Source organism: Lichenostomus cassidix, chromosome 3 (genome assembly GCF_008360975.1).
Source record: "Lichenostomus cassidix isolate B80296 chromosome 3, HeHo_3.0, whole genome shotgun sequence".
NCBI lineage: Eukaryota > Metazoa > Chordata > Aves > Passeriformes > Meliphagidae > Lichenostomus > Lichenostomus cassidix.
Window position 1 is genome coordinate 59,377,497 of NC_139483.1, and position 13,546 is coordinate 59,391,042.

Sequence of the window (13,546 nt, forward strand, 5' to 3'; positions counted from 1 at the left end):
TGTTCAGGTCCTATCTGCCTGGCAGACATATGAATCAGAGTCAAATCCTGCTGAAATGTGTAAACCTGGGCAAGTTTTAAACTAGTCACATTAAGTTCCTGGTAGGAATATTGCCAAGGGAGCAGAGAGCATTGCAAAAGCCAAGAAACCTACCTAGGCACCTGGATGAGCTCACAGAGCCCCTGCCTGCCCTGGGCTCTGTGCCTGCCTCATCTCTGGTCCTACATAAGTACCTCTGCTGGTAACATAAAAACAGGGTGGAGCCAAGCAGCATCACGTAGTTTACTGTGGCGTGGATGTAATCTGAGCTTTCGGATAAAAATGAGCTCTTATTAATGCTTTGTATGAAAACTAGTTAGATAACTTGAGACTCTGAAAGAAATTTCACAGCCTTAATCCTCCATCCACAATTTCAGGTTCTGAAAGTGTCTTTTCTATCATACTCACCAATAGTTTGCTTTCCAATACCAATATTATCTTGGTATTGCTCTTTTTATTTTTCTTTTACTTTATTATTTGGCCATTGAATTTTCTAATTGGCTGTTCATAATGTAGTGAGTTCAATGTTAGAACAGGTATTTTTAAATATCGTCAATACCTTTCCACTAAATTATATGTAGTTTGAAGTGAGTAGTTGATGAGGGCAAAAAAAAATTGTGAATATATGCTAAAATAGAATTGCTTTAGAGCTGAGAGTCTGAAGACCAAATCTGCTCTTTCAGTGACCTCCTGGTGTGTGTGCTCATTTGTATGCAAGAGTTAAAATTCAGTTTAGATGGAAGGAATGTAGAAGCTGTGTCTCAAAAGTTAACAATGGTATTGACCTAAAGTAAATGATTTGCTAATTATAACAGACCAGGGAGAATGTTTCCATTGTGCCCCTCTGGTATATGTTTTCTAGGCTGTTCATTTGTATTGAAAAAATGTTCATATTTGAAGCACTTGCACATTGTGTGTAGCAGTTTCCAAACAAGATATGAAACTAGTTTCACTTCTCAAGAAAGTATATTAAAGTATTAATTCTACAACTTGTCACTGCCCCAGCACACATTTGCAAATGGAGCAGTAAAGAAGCACTTGTTTTCTGAGAGTTTGCCCATATGTAGTGAGCACAAACTAACAAATTAAATGGAACAGAATTACAGCCAATGCTAATTTGCGCTCTGGCTCACTTACCATATAATTTTTTCCTGAAATGTATTCCTATTTTCAAAATGGTTTGAGTATCAAAATACTTCAGAATATTTGCTAATATGCTGTGAATTACCACAGTGAACAACATTCACTAGTGTTTATTCCAAGTAGTTATACATGGGATTTTTTTTCTTTTTAACTCATTTGCTCCCAGCGTTAGGAAATTCAAAAATTAGCTCCTCTCTGTTGCAGAAAATCATACATTTTCCTATGAAACAGCATAGGGCTCTTCTTTGATAGACCCAGTACAAGTCTGAAGAAAAAAAAATTGGTCCTTGCTGGAAATAAGTTAGAAGAAAAGATTAAAACATTAAAACATAAATTTCTGTTTGACAGAAACAAAGCTCAAGGAAACATAGGGCATTATTGGCTTAGCCACTTTATATTAGTGGGTTGGGTTTTTTGTTTTATTTTTATGGTGGTTTTTGTTTTGGTTTGGGTTTTTTTTTGTTTTTTGTTTGGTTGGTTGGTTGGTTTTTGTTTGTTTTTTTTTCAAAGCATTGTTATTAGGAAAGATTTTAGATAAGGAATAAGGAGGAAAGGAAACTGGCCCAAACCCAACAGAAGAAAGCACCCAGGAACTTGGCTAACACTATTACCTGCTTCACAGCTGTGGCACCATCAGAGATGGCGGTGTTACATGAAAAACAGTGCATAACAACCTTGACTGTATATGTAAGTTTCAATAAATAAGCATTTATTCAAGCAAGAGTGGGATGACGTCTTCTTGCTAGCTTGAAGGAAACTCCTTTTAAAATTTTCCTTTCTGCTTTTGATCATTCTTTTTTATCCTAACAGTTGGAGAAGAAAACTCCCTACCTTCTGCTTTATGTTCACCTAAAAATATCATGTGTACCGTGGAAGTTACTGGGAACTCCAAGGCCCATTTTTGTAAAACACTTATATACTCTTCTAGATATTTATATTCATAACTCTGGCTGCATTTTGCGCTTTGTTTTGCTTGCATGGATAACAGTTGCGATGGATTTGTTCACCCTAGATGATATTTATTCCTTTTACTTCATTACACATAATCCACCTGTGCTAGATCTTAAGGTCTGTGTACACTTTATACTCTACTAGAGAGCTTATCAGCTTCTCTGCAGGCAGCTCTATTTGAATTTTAAAACTGAAAATGAATGAATTTGTGCTGCTTCTTCAGCTTCTCAAAGAGATACCCTTGCACCCTCCTAGTGGTGTGATAACTGGGGGATATCAAGCTTGCAGGGTGTTGTTGATTTTGGCTGAAGGGTTTATGATTTCATTCCAATCACAAACTACTTCTACTGTTATTATTTCTGCACTTCTCCACCTCTTTCCCCTTATGAGATTTGTTGTCTAGGATAAAGACATCAGGGAGAACAAGAAATATTGGTACTTTTAATTTCAGATGGACTCAAAGTCCAGGCCCAAGTGTACAAATAATGTTCATGTAAATTATTCAACTTCATCATCCTGTAAGACAAATTGTTAACTCACACATGGATTTCAAGGCAGGTAGGTGTTTAAGAAGTTGTTGAATATCATTGAAATTTCTTATTGGTACCCTGAGTTACTGCACCTTCTTTACGATGCACACCTAAAGTCTTGATAACATCAGACTTTAAAATCAAGTCTATTTCAATTTATGAATGTGTTAATTTCTTTTAACTTATCAGTGTACCACAATACACTCAAGCTAATAATCATCAAAACATGGAATCACAGAATGGATTATGTGGGAAGGAACCTTAAAGATCACCTGCCATGGGCAGGGACACCTTCCACTAGACCAGGTTGCTTGGGACCCCATCTGACCTGGCATCCTGAACACTTCCAGGGATGGGACATCCACAGCTTGTCTGGGCAACTTTTGCTAGCGCCTCACCATCCTCACAGGAAAGAATTTCTTATTAGCATCTAATCTAAACCCACTGTTGTTCAGTTTAAAATAGTTTTCCCTTGTACTATCACTATTCTCCACCCAGCCTGTATTTGTGCTTGGAATTGCCCTGATCCAGGTGCAGGACCCTGCACTTGGCCATCTTGAGCTTCATGAGGTTCACACAGTCTGCCTCTCAATCCTGTGAATCCCTTCCCTCCAGTGTCCACATCACTCAGGTTGCTGTCAGCAGCAAACTTTCTGAGGGAGTGCTCAATCCCACTGTTCATGTTACCAGCAAAGATATTAAACAGTGATGGTCCCAGCACCAACCCCTGAGGAACGTCACCAGTCACCTTATCCACCAAGTGGTTCACCCATCAAATGTCTCTCTGATTTGGAGACGGGGGTGTCAAATGTGAGACAGTGTCAAATTGATCAATCTCTAAGACCCCTTACAACCTGATCAATTCTGGGATAAGATTCTGTGATACATCAGGTTGCTCAGAGCACTGAACTTTAAGACTTCGATGTCTGAGGCCTCTACAGTTTCCCTGGGGAACTTGTGTGAGTGTTTCACCACCCTTTCAATATCAAAAAAAGTGTTTTCAAACTATTGCTCATTATGTGGACTAGAGGACGCCTTTCTTCTCACAAAAATTCTAAGTCATGTAATGCAGGATGATTTTGAAGTAGAAAATTTTCTTTAACCCCTTCTTTTGATTTCCCTTGTCATAAAATACACTTTTATCAACTCTCTTTAGGAGTCACTTTATAGAACTATGGGCAGAGAGAAGCAAGGAGAATATATACAACGAAAATGAAGTGTGCTTAGTTACCATCCTGTTCTTTTAATGGGGAATTGCAATATCTTGGTGAAATACAGAGCTAGAGATAATTGCTTATTCATTTAAGCAGAAATTATTTTAATCTTCAAATATTCTGTCCAGTATGTTTTGACACTGCAAAATTCATGGCTTTGTATTTCCAGTTTCCTCAAATAGAATATCCTTTATTTTGAAATATATTTTTGATTTTATATTACCTGTATTTATTTCTTAACACATCTAAAGCTCTATTAAATATAGATCTGACTATGACCTAAGGTATTTTTCATAAAGTGTAACTTTATTGTGTTTTTAGGAATTAATGGAAATAGTGCTCGCTGTACTTGCAGGAAAGGCAGAAGAAAGGCATTTCTTTGCAATTATTAGAAATTCTAACATACTGCTTTTGTTTCATGACCTCAGATTTTATCTGTTATGGATGTAGCCTCTGGTTTTCCATCTTAATTTCACATATTTTCCTTTGTTTTCATTGTAGTGCTCAAATGATACCTCTTTCAGTGATTTAAATTGGTTTGCAGTCATGGATAGACTTACGTATGATGACCAGTGATGTTCTTCCTTTTTTTATTATGTCAATATGAAAGCAAACACTATTAATCAAATGTTAACTCATTTGATGCCCTTTTAAATTTTGCTTCTTGAAAGTTTATGTATATTTCTTGTTGTTTTGACATTGATCATGTGTTCAAAGGTAGGGTTGGGTTTATTTATTTTTCTTCACATTTGAAGCCCATACCATTCCATTTGAGGTGTGCATAACAGCTATCTTGTTCTGGGTTTTTCCTTTTTCTCTGCAGAAAATAAAAAAAAAAAAAATCACAGTACAGAGATCAGTTGGATTACATTCATGTTAATATCTAAACAAAGCTATGTGTATGGCATCTGTTTCATCTTAGTTGGCTACAGGTTTAGAGCAATCTGCAATAAGTGAAGGAACTTCATTGGCCATTTGGTGCACCAGTACTGAGTTAAGCGGTGGAATACCTTCTCTTCTGCACAGTGTAATTTTGTTGAGGAGATAAATTGCAGGGTGCATTTTGTCGTGTTGTGTTTTCATGTTAGTTGATTGTAATTATTGTTCATGGGGTTACCGAAGTTAATTTCTATATGGGAGAGATATGTAATTTTCCTAGCTATATAATGCAAAACATGTTCAGCTGTCACTAATATACTTAAGTTTCATTAGAGTGAATTGTTTATCCTGATTAGACAGAATTGTAGCATGCCTGAAGGAAAAGTAGAGGGGTTATAGGATTTGCTTATAGTTATACACTCAGCATTTAAATATGTTTATAAAAGGAAACACTCTCCAAAGGTAAAATAAATTAAATGGGCAAAATTGTGACTTTCCCAGCTGTCTACAGTGATGGTGGGACTTCATTGATACTTTATTTTCCCTTCTATTTTCATTTTGGCTGCTGGCTGCCTTCCCATGCCTTACATTAGTAGGAAGAAAATGTATTAGTTCTTAATTGCTGAGACATGTGACTTGCACTTTCTAATAGATCTGTAGAATTTGAGGAACAAATTCCACAGCTGTTTGTAAAATAAATGGGATGTGACACAAGCTGCAGGTAAGATGTCTCAGAGGTTTTATTCTACACTGAAAATAAAGCTAAAATACTCATGGCCTTCAGGGAAAATCAAAAGCACCTTTTGGGGAATACAAGATTTTGAGAGAGTGAACTTAAAATCAGTAAACCCAAGTCAAGCAGGCCAGTGCTGGATGGCAGCTGCAGGCAGGTGTGTATTTGCACAGGCACAACATTCAAGAATCCTGATCAGAGGTTGTCTACCCCCCAACCTGCTGTACAACACTGTGCATATGCTTTGAAAGCGAAGGGTGAGGATGATTTCTGCTTTTCCCAATGCACTCATGTTTATCCCCTGAAGAGACAGCATGTTTTGTTTTAGGAAAGCAAACATACTTAGATAGAAGGTATTTGAATAAAAAGGCACTCATTTTGGAACATGTATGTAAATCTGTGTAAATTGGATTTTTTTTAGAAGCCTAGCATTACCTAGATTTTACAGTTGGCCTTGTGATGAGTCAGTTTTATATTGAAAGAGATCTTTCTGCCTGCTGAGTATAGTGAGAAGAAAGTTAATGGAGGAAACACTCTTCCTCTCTCTCTGTTGTCACATTTTCACTAAAAAGAGCTGTATTTGTATCATTCTGCTACAAGACCTTTGAAGGCTGCATTTCACCTTCTCAAATGCTAGCAGAGCTGTATAGTTTGTTGATATTTTCTGTCAAGAGGGAAAGCTCCACAGACACTCCAAATGCTGCATGCTACGCTTGCCTCTTAACCAGCAGCGAGAGGAAGGGGGTCAAATCTTACCATCTTTCTTATGAGCTGCTGCCTAATATCACTGTTTCCTAGCTCTGTGTTGTTTCAGTAATAATTCAGTTTGTTGGCTGATTGGTGGAACTGCAAAGTGAAAAATTAAATAGCCCCTTTAAAAATATCTGCCTTTTTTTTCTCAGGAAAGTTGAGGTAATGAATGGCAAGGTCACTCTGGTCAGAATAATTACAGTTACTATTTGTACATAACCATTGTCCTTGGACTCATTATACTTGTACTATAAATATCAACAAGAGGCTTTTCAGGCATTTCACTGCACACTCTTGTGTGACTCCACATCTTGAAGTCCACATCTAGACTGTTTCTTCATCATTAGCCATAAAGCAGTATGGTGTCAAACATTAACTTTCAGCAAAACCACATTTATAGAGTTTAACCAGTGAGTGAACATAAATATTAATCAGCATTCTTCTCTGTCTTTCCTTACTCATATCCAAAACCACGCAGTCCTGATTTTGAAAGCTACAGTTTAAGACTGTCAGATGTTAAACCTCTGTCACAAAGATCAGCTACTTGCATGCATATTTCCTATGTATACACATAGTAGTTTTTTTTCACAAAACTGCACCTAAGGGATGACATTGTGGCATTTCCTGTCAAATTCCTTTTTTTAAAAAATTTTTTTTTAATCTCTCAGTAACTGGAAGCTCTTCAACTATCGCTTCCGTGAGATAAAAATGCTGTTATCTATTGCAGAGGTCACTGTTAAAAGAAGCCTTCTGGAGAAAACCAGTGAATTTCAATGGAGATGCTTAATTAATTAGTTTTGTGCATCTGAATGCCTCTCCACCATGTCCAGGCAGGAGCACAATGCATACCTAATATGCCAAATTTTCCTGTTGATCTCCATTAGGTCAGGTTTCCTTTCAAAGCACCACCATTAGTGGTTCATGTTTAGTTACCAAGGCAAGGAGTTACTCCTGTCATGCACATCTCAGATTTGGAAAACTGCCACAATTACAAACACTTGTCTTCCAGGGCTTGACAGAATGCCAGAATTAGAACTGCTTTTAATTATACAAAGGCTGCTGTAATTGCCTCATCTGTTGCATGGCATATCCATTGTAGATTCTACTTTCCAGTATCATGGACTTTCTCCAAAGAGGAGGAGGTCTTACTCATCATTGTATTTCCTAATTTATCCATGCAGAGTAGCAATCTGTCTTTACCTCTGAGCAAAGATTTAACAGAGAATGACTGACATGAGAGTTCCCATTTTTGCAAGATTTCCTGGCTCTTCCAAAATATGCTACAAACTTTGTGACAAATTTAAAGCTATGCTATATCTGTCCAGTGAGAACAGTATATTTCCCCTGCTTTTGCATTATTTTTAGGACAGAATCCCCAAAAATGTAGCTTGGGTAAGTTTCTACTGAGATCCATTTTTGTGAAATGTATAAATGGATTTATTTATGCAAGTTTAAAAGAAGCTGATAAGTGAAAGTTACTTTAACATCTATTCTTAAATACTGCTTCAACCCACAGTCCTGTGAATAACACAGATTTACGAATCTGTGAGATTATATAAGTGGAAAAATATTCGTAAATACCTTGTTATTTCTTAAATGTATATTCTCACACTTCTGAATTTCTTCCATTCACTTGTTTCTTGCAGTTTATTCTGACACTAAATTAAGAAAGTAACTTGTGGAATAATCCATTCTGTGCTTCTTAGATGGTAATATTGGAAAGTTATCTTTCCACTGATCAGATTATACTCAGAAAGTCTTCTAGGCTATGATGTGAGTTAGTTAGAAATGGATCCTTAGTGACAATGAAAAACAGACAGACTAAAGATGTTCCTATCCTAAATAAACTATAGAAACCGTTTGTGTAAAGTTAAGTTAAAAACTGCACTATGATAAAAAATACTGAATTGTTGCAAATTCTTACAGTGCAGTTGGTGTCAAGCTGTATATTCAGGATTGGCATGACAATTGACTGGATGTGGATTTATCTGATGACACTCAGTGAACCCTTACACAAAAAAATATGAAGAAAAGCTTTATTGGTTCCCTTGAATGGTGGTTTTTTTCCACCTTTCTGAGTGTGAGCTCTGTTAATGTACTTGACTAACTTGTCTTGTATCAGAGAATATAAATACTAAAGGGAAGAGAGGTGTGAGCAAAAGAGGAGTGAGAGATTCTAAAAAAAAAAAAATCAGATTTTTCCTAGCATTTCATTCCATGTCTTTTATTAAAAATAATGAAATTTGATTTATGATTGGTTTTGATAGTATTCATGCCCAAAATGCCTGTAAGTCTTGTCAGAACTTGATAAAACTCAATTTTATATGTGGAAATGGTTTCCTTAACGAGATTAAGAGTTAAACTGTGCAGGAACTGTTCCGTGGGATTGACTGTGTTTACCGAGCTGGCTGCCACTAACCATTAGTTACAAAACTGTTTATTGCTTGCCTTGTTCTCAGTTGCCAAGAGTTTTAGTTGTCTTTTGCATGGGAAAAGAAAATCAGCTGGAAGATTTTAGAGATTTCTGGATGCAAGGACTAAGTGCTATATGTTTGTTTGCATCAAAAATACAGAAGCAATATTATGTCTCTAAGCTTGCAAGCAAGGACTTTCCACAAAGAATATGTGTCAAGGGAGTGGCTTTTCCTGTTCCTGTGGGAATGCTTTCAGAGTTGTAAGCCTTTGAAAAATCACGTCTCAGCAGAGACTTGTTAAGGTCTCAAAGTCTAACCCCCCATCAATTCCGACTACATTAGTACACAACTGACCAGTACTGTTAGAGGTTGAGAACATCTTTACTGTTGTTGCTCTGGACTGCTAAAAGTAGTTTCCATCTAGACAGCAGAACAGAGTAGGACACAAGTGTGGGTCTCTGCTCTTCATAGTCTGGTGATTTCCTGGCATCACAGGAAGGGAGTGAAAGAAAGGAAAGAGATGAAATTGCAAAATGGGAAAAAACCTTGGCAGAAAGGCTGTGTGATAGAGCGAACAGAGATGGAAAGTCAGTTCAACAGAGCATAGGTTGATAGGAGCTGGAAAGCAGCAATACAGAGGAGACAAGGATTGAGGCTGGACAAGAGTCAAGGGAAAAAGAGAAAAAGGGTTTACAGAGCTGGGGCAAAGATGGGACTGGAAAGGGAAAGCTCATGGTGCCACCAGAACTGGCATATCTGCCATAAGAGGAGAGACTGAGAGAGCTGGCACTGTTTAGTCTGGAGAAGAGAAGGTTTAGAGGGAGATTATCCATACGTACAAATATCTGTTGAAAGCAGAGCAGGCAATAGGCACAACTGAAATATGTGAAATACATAAGAAGAAACTTTACTGTGAAGGTGGTTGAACATTGGATAAGGTTGCCCACAGGGACTCTGGTGTTGCACTCCATGGAAATATTCAGTACCTGACTGGATAGTGCCCTGAGCAGCCTGCTGGAGTTGATGGCCCCACTTTAGCCAAAGAGGCTGGTCTAGACAACCTCCAGAGGTGCCTTCTGACCTCAGCTCTTGTGTGATTCTGTGACTAGGGCAGACTGGAATGCAAGCACTGTGATGAGAAGCCTGGAGACAAAACAGAAGAGCCTATATGTGAGAAGTAATACTGGCAAGGGGAGTTAAGTAAGGGCAAAATTACATGTGGGTCATGGATAGCCTAGAGGATAGATAAGAAAGAATCAGATTTAGAGAAAGCTGAGAAGAGAGCTTGAAATGAAGTCTGTATCTCACTATTTTTTAAATGCCAGCATAAAGCTGCAAAATTAACAACAAAGCCATCCCTGCAAAATGATGATCCATGTCACTAGGTTGTCAATCCCTCCCCGTTGCCCCATTTCCTCAAAGCTGCAGGTGTCTCAACTGGGGACTTGAAAGCTCAAAATGCTACTGATGATTCTGGTAGATATCTGCATAATAGCACAAAACATTCTGTGAAGGAAAAGTTACACACAGGTGTCAAAGTCAAGCCTTCATTAGTTAAGAAATGCCAGATTTTGATTGCCAGCGCAGTCTCTTATTTGTTCTTCTTCCGGGTGCGTGCCAAGATAATGTGCAATTGTCTCATTAGCAGTAATCTTTAGCTCATTCAGTGAAGAGGATGATTGTGCTCCTGGGTGTCTCATAAAGAATCAGTTATTTTATAAAGGAGTCTCTTGGCAGTACGACCCTTTCTGGATGTGGAGAAAGTTGAAACTCATTGTCAAACAAGGCAAAAGACTTCAGGAAGAGAAAGAAACCCTTTTTGATTGAAGAAATTGAGCTCCACTCTCAAAAAACCTGGATTCTCAGAAAATTTTTGAGTGATTCTAGGTAGGTCTTATTAAACCAGTTCTTTCACAAATGGCTATTGATAGAATTTCAGTTGGGCCCCTGAACTGGTGTCCTTGGGAACAACCCACAGAACTGCTCAGTTTTTTCAGCTACAACTGGATTCAGTGGTAATTTCACCCTGCAAATATTTAGGAATAGTAGCACTGTTGTATTTGTGACAGCCAATGATTTAAGGTAGCTGTATGGGGGAAAATGATATAATATATTAGAGACTGTGGTACACCTGAAAAATAAGCAAGCAAACCTTATGGCATATGGGCTCCTGCTGAGAATGAATGACTCTGTTTGCTGAACAGACCCTGGACTGTGTGTGCAGCTTGGTAGGCTGGGTGAGAAGCACAGCTCAGCCTGTGTGAGGGGCAAGAGAGGCCTCTGCTAGGGAAAAGGGAGTTTTTGACTAAGAAAATTAATAATTTTGCTCTAGTGTGTTAAATACACTATTGATATGGTTAGGTATGTGCCTGTGTGACTGGCAAATGTGAAAATAGTACACAGTTATCTGCTTTGGCATATGGAAATAAATAATAGCCAATAAGCAGTTTAACATCCAATTCAGCTATTAATTACCAAGATGTCTAAGCAGAGAATGCAGATCAGTTCTAAGTCTGATAACTTTGCCTGAATTAATTTACAGTTTTATTGCCTTTACAATATGAAAAATTCCTATGGTGATTGGTAATGAAAGCTTGTCCACTTTCACTTGATCACCTTGTGTGTTCTGTAAGTGTATTTAAGTAGATTCTTTGGCTCTACCCATGCCACACTGATTTTTGCCAATTTCTTCCCTGAATCTCCAGTTTTGGACTAGTTTTCTTTTTTCTCCTATTGAATCTTAGTTCAGACCATTGCCTTTTTCTCTTTCTCAGCTGCCTCTGAACATTCATAGTCCTTGGCAGAGTGTCCAGTTTTGCTTGTCCTCACCAAATACTATTCACATGCTTTTAAAATCACACTTGACTGAGAAAAAAAGAAAACTAGTATCAAAATAAATGGCGAGGTCAATACAGGCATAGCTAGAACATTAGGTCTTGAGCCCTTAACTCTTTGTGATATATTTGTGATACCTGATGGAATCCACTTAATTTTTCTAGTCCTTGCTGGAAACAATTACAGTGTGTGATTTCAATTTATTTCTTATTTCTCTAGAGAAAGTTTGATGTTCTAGCAAGTTGTCGTTACACAGAGAACCTCAGAGCAATGGGGAGAGACAACTACAGTCTAGGGCTTTGTTTTGCATATTTGCATATTCCTTAAATATTTTAAGTTATTTGCTGAACTCTTTATTAATTGCAACGTTTGAGTTAACCTTAAGTAATTTGAATAAAGCATACTTGATTTTCTCCCAATTTCTATAGGGACATCATTTGCATATCTGAAGAAGTTTCTCAAGGTATCTGAGGTCTGTATGGTGTATGCAGAAGGACAGCATTTGCATATTTAGGGATCCAAGCTGTTAGGCTCTGCCCAGCCCTCCCCAGGAGTTCCCTCCTGCTCCCAGGCCCCAGAGAGCCCCCCAACCCCAATGTGTTACTCACTGGTAGCTTTTTGTTGGCTTTTTTTAAAGAGAGCATGCCCCGTCCTGCCTTTTCTAGTTCTTTTCCTTCTCCTGGAGCAGCGATGGATGTGTGTTTCAACTGACCCTTGGCTCCAGCCCCACATGTGCATTTCTGCCTGGAAAGCACCGTAGTCTACTGCAACTGCTTCCAAAGAGAAGAGGAGGCAGCTTGATAAATGCAGAATCTTTGCTAGAAATGAAAGAGGCACCTCATGCTTTTGCCTTTCCTTTTACAGTCCTGATCTATGCAAAGTTCTGAGTTTTGTAGCCCATTTCTGGGTAGTAGAGACAATAAAATAATGCACTGTGGTTTATCTTCAGAGGACTCAATAGATATAATTCATCAACCAGCAGATATGCAAAGTAGCTGCAAATTAGAGAGCAAATTTCTCTGAATTAATTAATTTGGATTTTGAATTTAATTGTTAGAAAAAACTACCTTTATGTTGTAGGAACATCTCAATTATTTCACTGTTTCCCTGTTAGGCAGAGTTGCTGTTTTGTAGGGTAGAGATGACCACAAGTTGTGCCTCTCCAGTGTTTCCAAGGCTTCTGCAGCCAACCGGGTTATATTCCCTATATTGCCTGTGCAGCTGCTATTCTGCCACCACCACAGTGGGCTGGAAACATTGTTGCAGCTATTTGAACTTGGTCACCAGCAGGTTTCAGCTGTGAGTTCTGGATTAATTTTCGAGCAGCAGAGGAAATTTTTAGGCATCTTTAGGAAAGGTCAGCAGTTTTGAGCAATGTAGACTATAACCAGCTGTGAAGATGGAGAAATTAGATGGGGCTCACTTTATCGTACCAGATTATAAGTTGGTTTCTATGAGATCACATCTATCCTCTTCTATGAATTTTTATGCATGTTTCTTACCTACTGTTGGATTTAAATATATACTGATACAAAGGGGTTTTATTTAAAAACGTTAAATTTTGCCTAATTAAAGTTCAGGGTTTTTCTTCTCCATGATAGAAAGAAGTCCAGATGCATGAAAATATTGGTGTTAAAATAAACATTTAAATATGAAAATGATAAGAAGCTGCCTTAACTTTTGATGTTTTCTTTTTAACCTGGGGACATCTTTTCTTGCAATGCTGGGTTAGCAGCACTGCTTTGTTTTGCATTTTGGTGGTTCTGTATTTGCAACAGAATCTCAGAGAAGTAATCTCAGAGACACTGCCATCAAAAATTTCAGAGTAGTTCAGGCTGGTGATCTCCAAAATAAGCATGCACAGCACCGTTTTATCTCATCCCTGTTATTAAAGCAATTTCCAAGAAAATCATGCTACATATTTCAGTAATGTGTTTTGTTGTCCTTATTTCACTTCTAGACTCACTGTAGCTGGACTGAGCTTGCTAGCAGCCAGGTGGCTGCAGCTGCAGGCAGAATGGGAAGCTGGGTAAAATGTCTGCAAACCTGGTGTGCTTG

At 38.0% G+C, this 13,546-nt stretch overlaps 1 protein-coding gene across 14 annotated transcripts in view; it reads left to right on the top strand.

Annotated features, from left to right (window-relative positions):
- PTPRK (protein tyrosine phosphatase receptor type K) overlaps positions 1 to 13,546 on the top strand; it is a 387,113-nt gene that overhangs the window by 256,777 nt on the left and 116,790 nt on the right. The window lies entirely within an intron of this gene.